The 14,876-nt window shown below is 40.9% G+C and overlaps 1 long non-coding RNA gene across 3 annotated transcripts in view; it reads left to right on the forward strand.

Annotated features, from left to right (window-relative positions):
* Positions 1-14,876, forward strand: part of LOC135290615 (uncharacterized) — a 54,302-nt gene that overhangs the window by 20,106 nt on the left and 19,320 nt on the right. For all 3 annotated transcript variants that reach the window (XR_010353368.1, XR_010353369.1, XR_010353367.1), the window contains exon 4: positions 6,696-6,785. This is a non-coding gene — a long non-coding RNA (uncharacterized LOC135290615). The remainder of the gene's footprint in view (positions 1-6,695; positions 6,786-14,876) is intronic.

Genomic DNA, 14,876 nt, shown 5'->3' on the forward strand with positions numbered 1-14,876 from the left:
AGGAGAGGAAAAAATAATAGAAAAGATCTGATATAACTAGCAAAACGTCTTGCTTTTCCCTTTCCTATTACCCAGTGCTGCCAGATGTGACTCTCACTGTCTTCCAGGGGCCATAAAACAGTCAGAAACCGTAGTTTGAAAATAACCCTTGTAACAAGAGTTCTTAGGTATGGCAGGGTTCTAGAACAGAAAAGAAAAGAGAGGAAGTGGTGGGTGTCCACTATTAAATGTATCACATGACCCTGTTCTTGCTGGTGACATACCCATAACAAATTAATTTGATTATTTTGCTGCTGCCCATGATATGATCTCCATGTAGGAGAAGAGACATATGGCTGGATTGTAACTTGTGTGTGGTACTTCCTTCCTCCCCTCTTGCTTTTATTTTCTCTTATGGTATCATAGATTGCATTTTAAAGCCTCACAGCACCAGCCTAACTGCGCTCTATGACAGCTGTAATCAAATCTGGTTTGCCTGACTGCTAAAAGTTCTACCAGTGAAATTCTGACTGACTGCAGTAAGAACAGAATTTGAGCAGTTCAGGCTCCTCTAAAAATACCACTTCAAGAGATTGCTGTAGGAAAACACCATGATTCTCCACGTGAAAGAGTGAACATTTATTAGGGCCAACATCAATGGAACTGGGACTTTAGACAAGGAAGGAGATTTTTTTTTTGGCTTATGTAGGTTATGGGGGAGAAAGCAGGACATAATTTTCCTGGTCCCAGGCAGATTGGTTGAGCCTAAACTTCATTGTCTAAAGTTAAGCCAAATGCCATTCTGTTGATGTCTTTGATTTCTCGTAAGACATTTCATCCAGCTTCAAATCCCTTGGCTATTTGAGACCTATTCAAGGTCAGCTACCACCTCATTTCATATTGCTGCTTTTCAGAGAAGGCATCTGCAGAACTGTGGCTACTTAGTGTATCTGTGATAAAGCTATGACAATTTTCTTTGGTCCTTTTTCTTCCTTGAGAAAGACAGCTGCTTGGCTCCACTGACAGCAATGAAATTTTAAATTCCTGAGGCTCCAATTAAGAACTAGATCTGTTTCCAAAACACTAGTAAGGACACACCAGGGGATAAAGGTTGTCATGAATATAAAGCCGATCTCCTTAATTGTGGCCACAGACAAGCCTTTCTGTCTTGCAGGGTAAAAGAATACTTATCTTGTACTCCAGCAAAATGGAGACTGCAACTAGTGCTTTTTCCCTTTGTGAGAAGTCTAGATTTCAGGAACTGGCAGTGGTGAGATAAACATACTATTATGAGTGGTGAGCTAATAAAACAGCTGGCAAACGTCCTGTGTCAAATCTGCCTTGTGTCCAGCTCACTTGTTTTCTCTGAGACATTTAGGACTTGATGTTCCCAAGTGTGTGCCATCTCTCTCTATATCAGACAGCCAAATATGCAAAATTGGTACTTGGTATTTTGATTCAATATTACTTGAGAAGAAGGCCTGGTAGCACTTTTTGTCTTATGAGCATTCACTACTGGCATCTGCCAAAAAAAAAAAAAAAAGAGATGATGCTGTGAGCTGTAGCAATTCAGAAATAGGCTCCGCTTCAGCTCTGCCTAAGCTTGCTCTGCCAAGGCCTTCAATGTCAGTTTGACTCCTTGTCTCTCGATGGGGATTACAGTGGACTTCTGGTGAGCTCAGAATAATTAAGCTAAATCTTCAGTTGTCTGAGATCAAGCGTCCTATATGTCTCCTTCTTCTGAGCTGTGTGGGGGTAAAGACCTGGATCCAGTCTTCACCAAGAGACTGGAAGAGAGCCATCTCTATGGGTACCAGCAAAATGTCACTCTGTAACTGCAGCTGATGCACCACTAATTGCCAAAAGCAGATACATAGCAACTGGAGGTGTCAAAGCCACTGAGATGCTTGCAGATCTCAACATACAGCTGTGCTCAAAGAGGACAGAACATGATTTTAATGTTGGATTCAAAGGAAGGCTCTTATGTAAACCGAGTAATAGACCTCTGCAACTGCTCAGCATTGTGCATGGTGTCCAAGCCAATCAGGACCAGGTTCTGGCCATAAGGAAATGTGTTTTGATTGAGTTACAATCACTGACACAGGACTCTTTGAACCTGTTTAAAACCTAATCTTTAAAACCAGCTACACATATTCAGGGATGAAAAGTTCATGGACTGTGAGGAAAGAAGACACTTTCTGTGTTTGAGGAGGTCTGAAGCCATGAAACCAGAAGCTGAGATACAGTGGGAGAAAAGCTGTCACCTGCTTGATGTGACATTGGTCTCTCCCTTCATGCTGTTATCAAAAAGTACCCCCTCTTACACAGACTTTTGCTCTTGGTACTGTAGCTGACAGTTTTCACCACTCTCAGTGCAGGTGCTTCTGAAAATGGCAACTAAAGGGCCAGGGTTTCATGCACACTTGCCTTAGTTCATATACCTTTGTACCAAAAGAGAGGACAATTTATTAGGTTTTTGTCTTTGACTTGGGGGCAAACACAATGTTATACAGGGAAGCTTAGTCTGAAATATATTTTTCTTCTGAGAAAATTGCAGCATCTCTGCAGTTCTGAGACTGTCACATTCCCAAATGCAAAAAACAGAGAGATTTCAAACCCAGAAACAAAACACTTCAGCAGTTTTCTCTATTTTGCACCCTCACCTCCCACCATTTTATTGAATTCCTTCTTAAGCCAGAAGCGATGGCACTAAGGACAACGAGGAAGATCATGGAGAGAAATGGAATGCCTTACAGTGGATGGAGAAAAGCAGCATCCAGCATTTCTGTATGAAAATTGAGCAAACTAATTTTGCTCCTTACCACAGACTGTGTGTAATTTCCTCAGAAGAAAATAGAATTTAATACTTAATGAAATACCCTTTCCTGCCACTTGGCTCCTCAAGGGCTGTCAGACTCAGATGTACCATTATCTTTTTTCTCAAAGGCAGCCTACAACACAAAAGTTTAGAAAAAGTTGTTTTTCCTCCCCCGCTCAACCCCCCACCCCCACCATAGCACATATCTGAGCTGTTTGGAAAAACAAAATGAAACCAAACCAAACCAAACCCACAAAAAAGACAATTTAAGAGGAAACTCAATAGTGTCAGTGCTCTGATGACTTGGTTCTACTGTCAAGGGCAGAATAAAACTGTAATTGGCTGCAATAGATAAATGACTTGCTCAGACAAATATCCCTCTGTAAACTGGCAGACGATACCGAGTTGGGTGGCAGCGCTGATCTGCTGGAGGACAGGAAGGCTCTGCAGAGGAATCTGGACAGGCTGGACTGAAGGGCCAAGGCCAATAGTAGGAAGTTCAACATGACTAAATGCCAGGTCCTACACTCTGGTCACAACAGTGATACAGGCTGGAGAAAGAGTGGCTGAAAGCTACCTGGGGAAAAATGACCTGGGGGTGGCTGTTTAGCTGGCAGTGGCTCAACATGAGCCAGCAGTGAGCTCAGGTGGCTAAGAAGGCCAGTGTCAACCTGGCTTGTATCAGCAATAGAAAATAGAAAAAAAACCTTCTTTTTGAAATTTTCATCAGGAAGACCTTGCTGCAACTGCCAGCCCTTACACATAAAAAAAAAAAAAAAAAAAAAAAAAAAAAAAAAAAAAAAACCCAAACCAAAGCAAACCAACCAACCAACCAAGAAAACTCCAAAATAATTTTTTCTTTTGGGGAAAGGAAGTTAGGGAGAAGAGAGCAAAGAGATTGTGGACAGCTGCTATACCTATTTTCATGTGCAAGAGACTGGAAGGAATTGAAAGATAAGATGGTTTTATTCCAAAGTGCCTGTACAAAAATAAAATGTTAATTCCTTCATTACTAAAAATATTACTACCAGTAGACAGGGCTGATACTGTCTATTTCCATGGAGACCACTGCAGTATTTTAGAGCTCCGGTTTTGTGGGCAGAGGAATATGCTGTTAAATTAACCAATACTTGAGAAGATAGACATAAATCCTCACTACATATTTTGGGAACTCACATTACCTTAAGGCAATGCAACAACAACAACAACAACAACAACATTATAATAACAGCAAGCTACAACAACATTATAATAACATCCTCTGGCCTGCACTAAGTACTTTTTTCTGGTGATGTCATTGACACAGATATCCAGAAACAGTGTGATTGTTCTGATGGTCTTTACCAGGCACCCTCCCTATTCTGCAGTAAGGAGTCCTTCTGACACTGACATGAAAGGGAACAACCTGATGCTGTCAAACGTGTGCAGGTTAGTTCTACTTCCTGTGACAGAAAAAGCAGAGTGCAGCACTGTGTTAACCTCACAGACAATAGTTAAAATAAAGCAGAAAGAGGGCAGAGGCAAGTCATTTTTTCTGGTTCCTTTGTTCATTTCTAAGCTATGAAATCACTATAGTGAGCAAATGGTGGTGTAGTGCCAGTGTGTCACTGCCTGGTAGGTCTTACTGATTAATCTACTTAAAAATATATCATGGATCTACCTCTTACAAATCCTTCCTTCCTTCCTTCCTTCCTTCCTTCCTTCCTTCCTTCCTTCCTTCCTTCCTTCCTTCCTTCCTTCCTTCCTTCCTTCCTTCCTTCCTTCCTTCCTTCCTTCCTTCCTTCCTTCCTTCCTTCCTTCCTTCCTTCCTTCCTTCCTTCCTTCCTTCCTTCCTTCCTTCCTTCCTTCCTTCCTTCCTTCCTTCCTTCCTTCCTTCCTTCCTTCCTTCCTTCCTTCCTTCCTTCCTTCCTTCCTTCCTTCCTCCCTCCCTCCCTCCCTCCCTCCCTCCCTCCCTCCCTCCCTCCCTCCCTCCCTCTTTAGTTCTGTCAGCTAACTTCCATGTGGAGCTCGTTCCTCAGGGTAGTGCCTACAGAGATGGATACAATCTTGTGTAGAGCATAAAGATCCTGAAGGACTGGGGACAACCTTAAGCCGTGGAAATCCTTGATTCACAGATCCGCCTTTCTTACCAAGAGGGTGAAAAGCTCTGCCTAAGAACCAGGGTTAATGGAGTTCAGGAAGATGAGCCCTCCTTGAAGGAATTCAGCATTTTGGATGACTGAACTCTATGAAGTTCATTATTCTAGCAAGCCCCAGGATGAGCTGTGATCCAGTTTGCTTGGCAAGGGTAAATTTAGTCTGTCAGTATCTGCCCTTCATGCCTATGTGAAAACTTGCACAAAAAAATCATTGGCCCAAATATGCAACCTGAAAGAGCTTGTGGGAAGGAGGCTTTTACTCAGCTGTGGCATCTGATATGAAGTTAGCTTTCAAATACCAAAAATAGCGTACTGAAGCGCAGTGATGGAGTTTCTCACATATGGACGGTGTAACTTTGGTATGAGTGCACCAAGAACATACAGTCTGCTTGCATTTTCCTGTGCAATTTTGTCTTGTGTTACTTTTTCCAGAATCTAAAAGCCTGACTGCTATTAACTCAGTTCCTTCACTATTAAATGTCTGGTAGATCTCCAATAGTACCAGTGCAGTATTAATACTTTGTACCTACTTTCTTGCACTAATACCTTGCTTAATCAAAATAATGGCAAGTTTTGTACCTATCGCAGTAGAACTGGGCAACGCCTGAGCCCAAGCCTGAGAACATTAGAGAAGGTATATCAAAAAGGCCATATCTTTTCTTGTAAATTCTAGCTTTATCATCATCTCTGCTCACACATTCTGTTAATAGAATTAGGAAATTTACAATGTGTTGAGTAAAATCAATGCTAAGATATGCTGGCAAGGGGTAAGAGTTACCTAATGCTTTTACAGGCTTTTTCTGTGTTTTTTTTTTTTTTTTTTTTTTTTTTTTTTTTTTTTTTTTTTTTTTGTAAGGCACCAGGAATATTAATGATATATGAAGCGGACAAATATGATCTTATTCTATCAGTAATTTGAATATGGAAGTACTGAGCCATGTGTCCTATGAGTGCAAATTATCTGTTTTGCAGTAATCACAGCAGTACCTGAACAGTGTTACAAGCAGAGGTGTCAGTGCCTTTGAGCACGCATTTCCTGCTGACATGTAGAGGTCTGTATAACAAACATTTAAGTAAACCAGTGACATTAACTAGTGAAAAACAGCAGGTTTGAACTGCATGCAATTTATAGTCCTGTCTACAATTTCTGCTCTGCAAAAAGGTCTGTAGGAAGGCACCAGGTAATCTTATAGGTACCTAATGCTAAGAAATCTTCTGTGTGTGTGTGTGTGTGTGGGTATGTGGGTGTGTGTGTGTGAATTCATACAGCTTCTGGGTGAGGAGTGGACTACTGACCCTCTTTCTCAGAGATGGCTACTTAATTCAGATCCTACTGGATCCCTTCAAACAGCTTCTCAATTCTGTACTGTAAAGAAAAAAGAACTATATGAAACAGCAATATTCTTGGCTGCTCTGTCCCAGGAACTAATGACACAGAGCAGGGGTAAATTGTTCAGTGAAAAGTTAATAAGAAACACAAAAAATTAATATCTTCTATAAGCAGTCATAGAAATTTAGGCTCTTCCATGTGAGGAAGCTAAAGAAAATAGCCACTTTCCACAGTGTGTTTCTACAAACTCTGGTGATGAAATGAGCCTGATCCTGGCATGGCATCTGTATTTGGGAAGCCTTTAAATCTCAGATGAAGAGTGCTAAAATTTCTTTATATACACCATCCTCTAGCTTTTGGTGTAACAAGACCATGTCAGAAACTGCACTTTTAGAGTGATGGCCTGATTGCCACTATTTTATATTCACAGCTCGCCTGGAAACCACTGCATTGGTGTCTGAAGTACATACCGGGGCATGAGAGACATGTATGGTGGAGAACTCCTGATTCCTTTTGCAAGGTATTGCTAATTTCAAAACACCACTGTAACAAAAACATAATTCAATTCATTCAGTCAACGCCTTAAAAATATTGGCATCGTCTGGAGCTATGTTCCTTGATATCTTCACTGAAGTAGAACTGCTTGGCTTCTTGGCGGGTACCCATGTGGATATGTCAGAGTATGATAGGTCCCCACATGAGCATTGACAGTGTAGTCAGAGGAAAAGGACAGCTTACACTGCCCAGTTTTTCTAATTACATCAGTGATTTAATTCTTGAGGATACCTGAAAATGGTAGAACAGTACCTACAAAAGTCCCACCAAAAAAAACCAAAAACAAATAAAATTTAAAAAAAAAAAAATAAAAAAAATCAGGGCCTTAATGATGAAGAGTTTTGGAGGTCCTACAAAGTAGAACTCACCAAGCAGGGCAGCTAGGAGATGGCACATGCTGGGAAAAAAGAGTACAAAATTTCAAGGAATAGTGTGAAAATCCAGGGAAAGAATGTTTGTAGGAAAATCCTGTGTATCGGTCAAGTAATTTTATGTCTGTTTAGGGTATGTTTGACTAATTAAAAAGACTAAAATTGCCACAGCTAACCAATATTAAGAAGGAACAAAAGCTGTTATGAACTTCTTATTAGTACACTAAAAGGCGCATCTCCATGCTAATCAGTTATTAAGCCAGATTTAAAACTTGAATAACCCTATTTTTCTGCAATCCAGGGAACTGAGCATAAGAAGTAGAGTAGTGGTCTTTATGTGAATAGCCAGGACTGGAAAACTGAGATGCTAATTGTCTGGGATATTTCACTTGAAAACATACATGGACATACAAAGAAATAGGCTCAGTCTTGTCTGAATACTAGGGTTGAGATTTGAGTCAGCATCATCTATTGACTCTGTAAATTCCTGTTTCTCTGTCAGTTCTACTTATATGCATTTATGTCCAGTTTGCTCTGCTCTGTATCCAGTATAGTCACTATGCATAGAGCTGGTCTCTACTAGTTCATACACTGGCAAGGCAACCTGAAGAGCTGCAAGGCAGACCACAAATAAGTAGTTAAAGACAAGATGTGAAGAAAAGAACTCAAATAAAAGGACTTTTATTCCGATGAAAGACAGCTGTACACTTTCCTTTTCTTGAAAAAAAGTATGAGGATTACAAAAGTTGCTATTTTCTATGCCTGTGTTAGCATTACTTGCCAGAAACAGCAAAGCCTTCCTGTACCTCAGGCTCAGTTTGGTACGTGTGCACAGTTGGGCTTCCATTACACCTGTGCATGGGAAGGCTGTAGTTTTCTCATGCCTGACTAAGGGCAAAGGCATAAGTGCTGAGCTATCTGTGTTGTAAAGGTGAGTTAAAATTCTGAATAGGGTATGGAGGACAAGCTGGCTTACACATTGGTTTGAGGCAATTACAGGCCCTGAGCCTCATGGCTCCTCTTTGTAAACTTTTGAATGCTAACATTTCTGCTACAAACTCACAAACAGGAGCAAGGAGTACACTCATAGGAATGTGAAAACTTGAGGCAGAATTGTGGAGTACTAGTCTACTAAGAGGAGCAGTATTTCACTCTGCAGTGGAAAAAGGACTTTCCAGCTTACAAATGCAAACTAATGCCTCTAGCAGGAGGAAAGGAGAAGAGAATCAGGATCACAGACCCACAGACTCACAAAATCACAGAATAAGCTGAGTTAGAAGTCCAAGTCCTGCCTCTGCACAGGATCACCTCCAAGAGTCCTTCCATATGAGAATATTGTTCAAATGCTGCTTGAACTCTGCTGTCAGGTGGGTGTTGTGAGCACTTCCTGTGGAGCCTGTTCCAGTGCCCAACCACCCTCTGGGGGTGATGCCGAGAGAGACTACCTGGAACAGAGGCTAGACAGTGTTAAAGGAATCAAGTAAGTATTTATTAAAAGGCTTTTAAATTATACACCTTGGGCAGTAGCCCAACCAGACCTGCAACCAGGATGGACCCGAGATGGAGCCCAGATGGATGACTGGTCAGGAATTTTCACACTTTTTAAAGTTTTGGTTCATTTACATATTGGGGTTAATTGTCCAATTACAGCTTCAGTTTATGAAATTCTATTCTCCCAGACTGCTCTCCTCAATTTGCTGTTGTTTATACTTTTTGGGCCTGAAGCTGCAACAGTGTCCTTGTTTCTCAGGCTGGAAAAGGATTGTTTTGTCTAACTAAAATGTGAAGAGAACTTGATAACACCTTACATGAAGTTCAGAGTCACACACTTAGGCAGTACAGAATCTGAAAAATATGAAAGCTAAAACTTTAAGCATAAGGGGAAGAGCCCTTTTATAATACCCAACCTAAACCTCCCCAGACACAACCTCAGGCCTTTCCATGGGTTCTGTCCTAGAGAAGAGACCAGTGCCTGCCCCTGCTCTTCCCCTCAAAAGGAAATTGTAGACTGAAATGTGGTCTCCCCTCAACCTCCTCCAGGCTGAACAGAACAAGTGACCTCAGCTCTCCTCATACAGCTTCCTCTTTGGGCCCTTCACCACCTTTGTTGCCCTCCTTTGGAAGCTCTCTAAGAGCTTAATGTCCTTTTTACATTGTATAACCCAAAACTGCCCCTAGGACTCATGGTGAGGCCACCCCAGTGCAGAGCAGAGTGGGACAATCCCCTCCCTGGACCAGCTGGAGATGCTTTGTTTAACGCCAACAGCTTGGGGAATTCACAAGGGGAATTATGTCAGGGCTAGGGGAAAACCAGTCTTGTTCAGTTTTCTGAGCTGGTGTCCTCCACTTTACACACTTTATTTACATTGATGTATTCTTGTTTGTAAGCTGTACTTGGGTTAGGGTTGAAGTGGCTCAGTTACTGCTTTGGTGTCTTGGTTGCTCACCTGTGAGGACCAGACTGCCTGCCAGAGCTACTTACAGGCACCTTTACTCTTGCTTTTCCTCAAAAACTGGATGCTGTGTGAGCTGAAGGCCAAACCCCACCACCACACAGGTTGCCATTTGGCATAATAGCGGTAGTCCAAACCTCACTTGTTGGAGGTCCAAAGCTGCTCATCCATGAAACACATCCATTTCTGCATGTTTTTCTGGCTTGGACACTCAGGTCACAATAGCATGTTGGTGGAGCTGGAGGATGATTTTGCTGTCTTCTGGGGCTGCATGTCCGCAGATTTGCTGTGTGCCAGGTTAACCCGGTGTCACTGGGTTATGTCTTGGATGCAGTGAGCAAAGCTGGGTCCCTATCTGGGTAGCAGCTAATGAATGTCCCTCTGTATCCTGTCTTTTCCTGATGGGCACCGATTCTTCAGAGCTGTCCCTTTTCTGCCAAGCCTGGTACATGCTGATTGGCTAAGTGGGAGTAAAGCAAAACAAGCTGTCACTCACGTTTTTCTTCACTACCCTGCTTCCTTCAGTGGCAGAGAGGAGATAAATTGACCCTCAACCCCCTAAGGCTGGTCTACAATACTTTACACTGTCTAATGGATTTTAACACCTCCAGGAAGGCAGTGTTTAAACCAAATGCCTATACAATAACTAACTCAATTTTCCATTTAGTAGTGGGGATAGTGAAAAATGTCTGAACTGGAGAGGAAGGAAATGACCTCTGAGAGCAGTAGTTTGCATTTCTTCTTGCCGGGAGCATTACAAATGACACATCCCATGGATTTATTTACCATGTTCCTGAGCAAAGTGTTAAAAGGTCAGAATTGCAAGATACATGGAAAATGCACTAGCAACTCTTCACTCTGTTTTTTCTGGGGGTTATTTTGGCTTGCTGGGAGTACTCCTTCTCTTATGAACACAAACTGGCTTGTAGGATCTGGGAAAAATGAAGCATTCTAGTTTTGGGTAATAATTTGTTAAGAATCACGGAGAAAGGAGCACTGAAAGACCACCAAAAGGGAATCCTTTCTGCCTGGACAGGGTCTCAGTCCACTATTCTAGCTCTTGAGCTTATAAAATTCCACTGGGCAATTTTTCTCTCTGAACTGGCCTTGAGCATGCACAGTTTCTCAGGGACTGGGATACAGTAGAAGAGATTTAAAAAAAAAAAAGGATACCCTGAGTAATGCAACTAGGGGAGTTGAAAGGATGACATAGGAAAATGGAAGAGTTCCTGGATTTGGCTGATCAATCTTATCTAAACAATCTAAGAACTTGTTTAAAGGTTATTGTAGGAAGAATTGCTTACAAATCATCAGATTATCTGTTGAAAATACTTTCTAAAAACACATCCAAAGCAACTCTGCTGCTACTGACAGTGCATGAACACTGTGTTTCCTTGTTTGTTGACTTCAAGAATCTGATGCCAGGGTATTTTGCCCACTGTATTTACAAGCTGAATCCATGCTTTTGATCTTTGTGGGAAAAAGAAGTTTCTGAGCAAGCTCAGTCTTGTCAAAACAAATTTCCCACTTCTTGATTTGGAGTGGTGTGTGTTCTTCCAACTGACAAGAAAAACCCAACATAGTCCTCCTAACAGCAGGAAAACCTTGATATTAACTGTATAATGGTGGTCAGGTCTTTGCCATTTATTTAGATGAGCAACTCCATAACCCTAATTACAAAATGAGAGACTGAAAACTTCTTTGCTATGCTGGGGTTTCACATCTAATTATGATTCTAATTAAAAAAATCTTACTCAAATGCCCTGGCCTTGGAAGAAGCATTTCCCACCTTGAGAGTAATTTAATTGAACATAGTGATTAAAGGAAAATAGATATGCAGGGAAAGGCGCAACTTGTCCAAAACATCATAGCAAACCAATTGCAGATTTAGGAGCAAAATTTGCTCTTGACTTGTAGCCCATACACTATGTCTTGCATTCTGTGCTTTTTTGAAAACCTGCTTGAGTAGAAAATATACTTTTTGTGACTGGAGGCAACCTTATGATAGTCTAAAGTAGGAAATAACTGACTTGATATTATTAATGAGAAAGATGGTAAGGTCAATTGCTAATAACAGGAAAACCAGCCAAGGAAATAATAATAAAGGAAACCAGTCAGGTACTGGGTAAACATGAAGTTACTTGTATTGAGTTGGTATTTTTTTCAAAAATTGTCCTCTAAATGCTTCCTGGAGGCTGCTTTAAGGGGCAGAATGTAAGAACTCAGAATAAGTTACCTTTTAATTTTTTTTTAATAGGTTTTTTGCATATCAACATTATGAAATGCAAGGTTTCCTGCTTTCCATGAAGCATACTGCTAGATATACTGATGTTCTCTTAGAGACTTTCGAGTTGCAATGATTAAAAAAAACAAATAGTGGATACCACAACTGCTCTGGGCATTTATTTTTTTAATTTATTGCTCTCACTGCATTTTAGATGCTTATCTTTTGTTTCCTGAAACTCAATTTGGCAATACAAAGCCTGAATACTGAAGTATACAGTATTACTGCATACTTAACCCCATAGCTGACAGTGACTGTACTAGCAGTCACTCCATAGACTCCTGTCTATGGAACCACAAAATAAGAACTGATTCCTTTAGCATGTTGTCCAGCTCAGGAATAGAAGATATTGTCAATACTTTTTTTTCTTTGAACTTCTGAAATTTTTCAGACTTTCAGATTACCAGCTCTTCATATCCTTACGTCCCAGTTTTTCTAGGAAGCGTTGAATTATTTACACAATAGGATTGTGTGCACTGGGAGTAAAAAATCAGAAGCAGGCAAATCTGAAATCTAAATGAAAAGGCATCTAGTTGGATGACATGGGGACTTACTCTCATTATCCAGAAGCTAAGAGTAAACAAGAAAAAGAACAGGTGTTTAAGAGGTGGCTAAGTTAAAATCCTCCTAGACACCCAGGTCTTTGGCTGCAGTGTAGCAGCAGTGAACACACGATCTCCACGTGTGTGACCGCAGGCATGCATGGGTGAATTTGAGTGTGCATGCACATTCATCAAGAAGGGGAGAAGCTTTCCCAGGAGGGGCTGCATGCTAGCCTTCACATGAGGAAGCTGTCTCACAAAGCACTGGCCAGGAGGAGCCTCTGGCTGTGCCATTATCACAGGACCTGAACCAGAAATTCTCCTGAACCTCCATGTCATTCAGCCCTGTGGCACAGCACAGTCTTTGGGGAGTTGTCAGGGAGTGCTGCAGCTTGAAAGGAGGGAGGATGTCTGTCATTCTTCATCCAATATCATCCTTTCTATCCAAAGAAAAGTAGCATCTGGTCCCAGTCCCACCAAAACTTAGGCAAGGACTTACAAGGCTTAGCTCCAAGCAGCATTTCCTTTACTGTCAACTGTAACTGAGTAACACCCCCTGTGCTGGTCAAAGTGTTTTGTGCTACTGGACAATGCTTCAGTTCTATAAGTTCTAATAATTCACTTGGAAAACATAATTTCAAGTATGCAGTGCCATCTTCAGTGACTACAATAGGAGAGTATTCAGTGAATATCTTCTTGAACATTTGTTGCAGCTGATACAGTAATAGCTTTATAATTATTGTTATAGTAAAAACTATTTTGACATTTAATTGAAAAATATGTGAATATGCCAGCACTATAACCAGCTGTAAACTGGTAGAATAAAAACATCTATACTTCTATTTAAAACCATGTCTTCATAAGTATATGTGATAGCTTTGGAATACTTGATGCAGACACATATTGTGATAAAACTTTGATATATAGAATGACCTTGATTAAATCAAGTAGATACCAAGTAGTTTATTGAAAGACGACTTTTCATGATTCTAGGGCTTCAGCTACCAGAGGGACTTGCTGGAGGCTTGTTGGCAATATAGGGCTGTTCTGTGTCATTATCTGAGCTCTGTTTTCTTCTTACAATCAGTGTACAAAATGCCTGTTGTTCATGCCAGTGTAGTATCCTAATGCTAACATTTTATATGGAAAAGAGTTGTAATTAATTTCTCAAATTCAGTCAACCAAAACTATTCAAGAGTTTTTCTGTCTAAAACCTGACTCCTGAATGGGTTAGTTGTACTTAAGTACTTAGAGATTCCCATGGGTGCAGTAGAGGCAAGGCTGAAAGTATAAAGATGGTGAAATACACTGGAAAACATACTGGAGAAAGGTTGTGTGCCCATATGAGCTGAATCCCCGGACTTTTGTGGAGAACCAGAGTACTGGCAGACCAATAATTATTATTCTTCTTGGGTTTGTTGCCCATCCTGTAGGGCTTCAATGTTAGACTTACAGCAGCAGTAATGTCATAGAGTGCAGTCACAAGAAAATAATTCACCTGAATAAAATGCAGAAATATTACTTCCTACATAACCAGGCACCTTGCTGGGGCATATCTAGCTTGTTCAATGAAGAGCAAGGGGATCTTTCTTCTGAAAAGTGAGACATGCCAAAGGACTTCACAGTAGAAGTTAATACATAAAAGAGAAAAGCATCTTACTTCTGAAGTAGTTAGTAAGAGTTGTGCATTACACTGAACTAGCTGTAGGTTTCTAGAAGAGTTGCACGGAGTGAGAACCTTTCTTTTTCCCATGAACTGCTTCCTTGCTGGTTCCTTCCTTGCCTTCCTGGGATTTTAGAAAAGATAATGTGATAGTAGTACTTATAAACAAGCTGACCTGAGGCTCCCCTGTGTTCTGTGGCACCTGTGTAGGTTCTTCAAAGAACCAAGGGGGTAACATTTGTTAGGGGTCTGGCAGTGTGAGAAGAGGGTAAAGAGTTAGGGGGACTAATGCAGGAAATTCAGTTGACTGCAGAGACATGGCCTGTACCCAGAAATAGAGAACATCTCCTACAAATCTCTTAGCATAAGATACAAAGCTACCTAAACTGGCTGGCTGTGCAATTGCTAAAGAATTGATCCTATACAGTGACAACTTTTAAAAAAACACAAATTTAACAATGTGTTGCACTAAATTTTAGAAAGCACAGTTTTTGCATTATGAAAACTAATTGCTCTGACCAGAGAATTTTCTTGGTGTAGTTTTTGGAATGTTTAAATTCAGCCACTTCTGTGATGTGCTGACAAAGGAGGACTCCTGCTCAGATATCACTGGCAGAGCAGCACTAAGCCATTCATCATACTGCATAGCTAACATTAAACAAACCCACTTGTCTAAATTAATGAGGGCTGTTGTCTGTAAAAGCTTCAGAGCTGAGCAGGAGACGTCCTGCAAAGCTATAACA

This window comes from Passer domesticus, chromosome Z, assembly GCF_036417665.1.
Source record: "Passer domesticus isolate bPasDom1 chromosome Z, bPasDom1.hap1, whole genome shotgun sequence".
Classification (NCBI taxonomy): Eukaryota; Metazoa; Chordata; class Aves; order Passeriformes; family Passeridae; genus Passer; species Passer domesticus.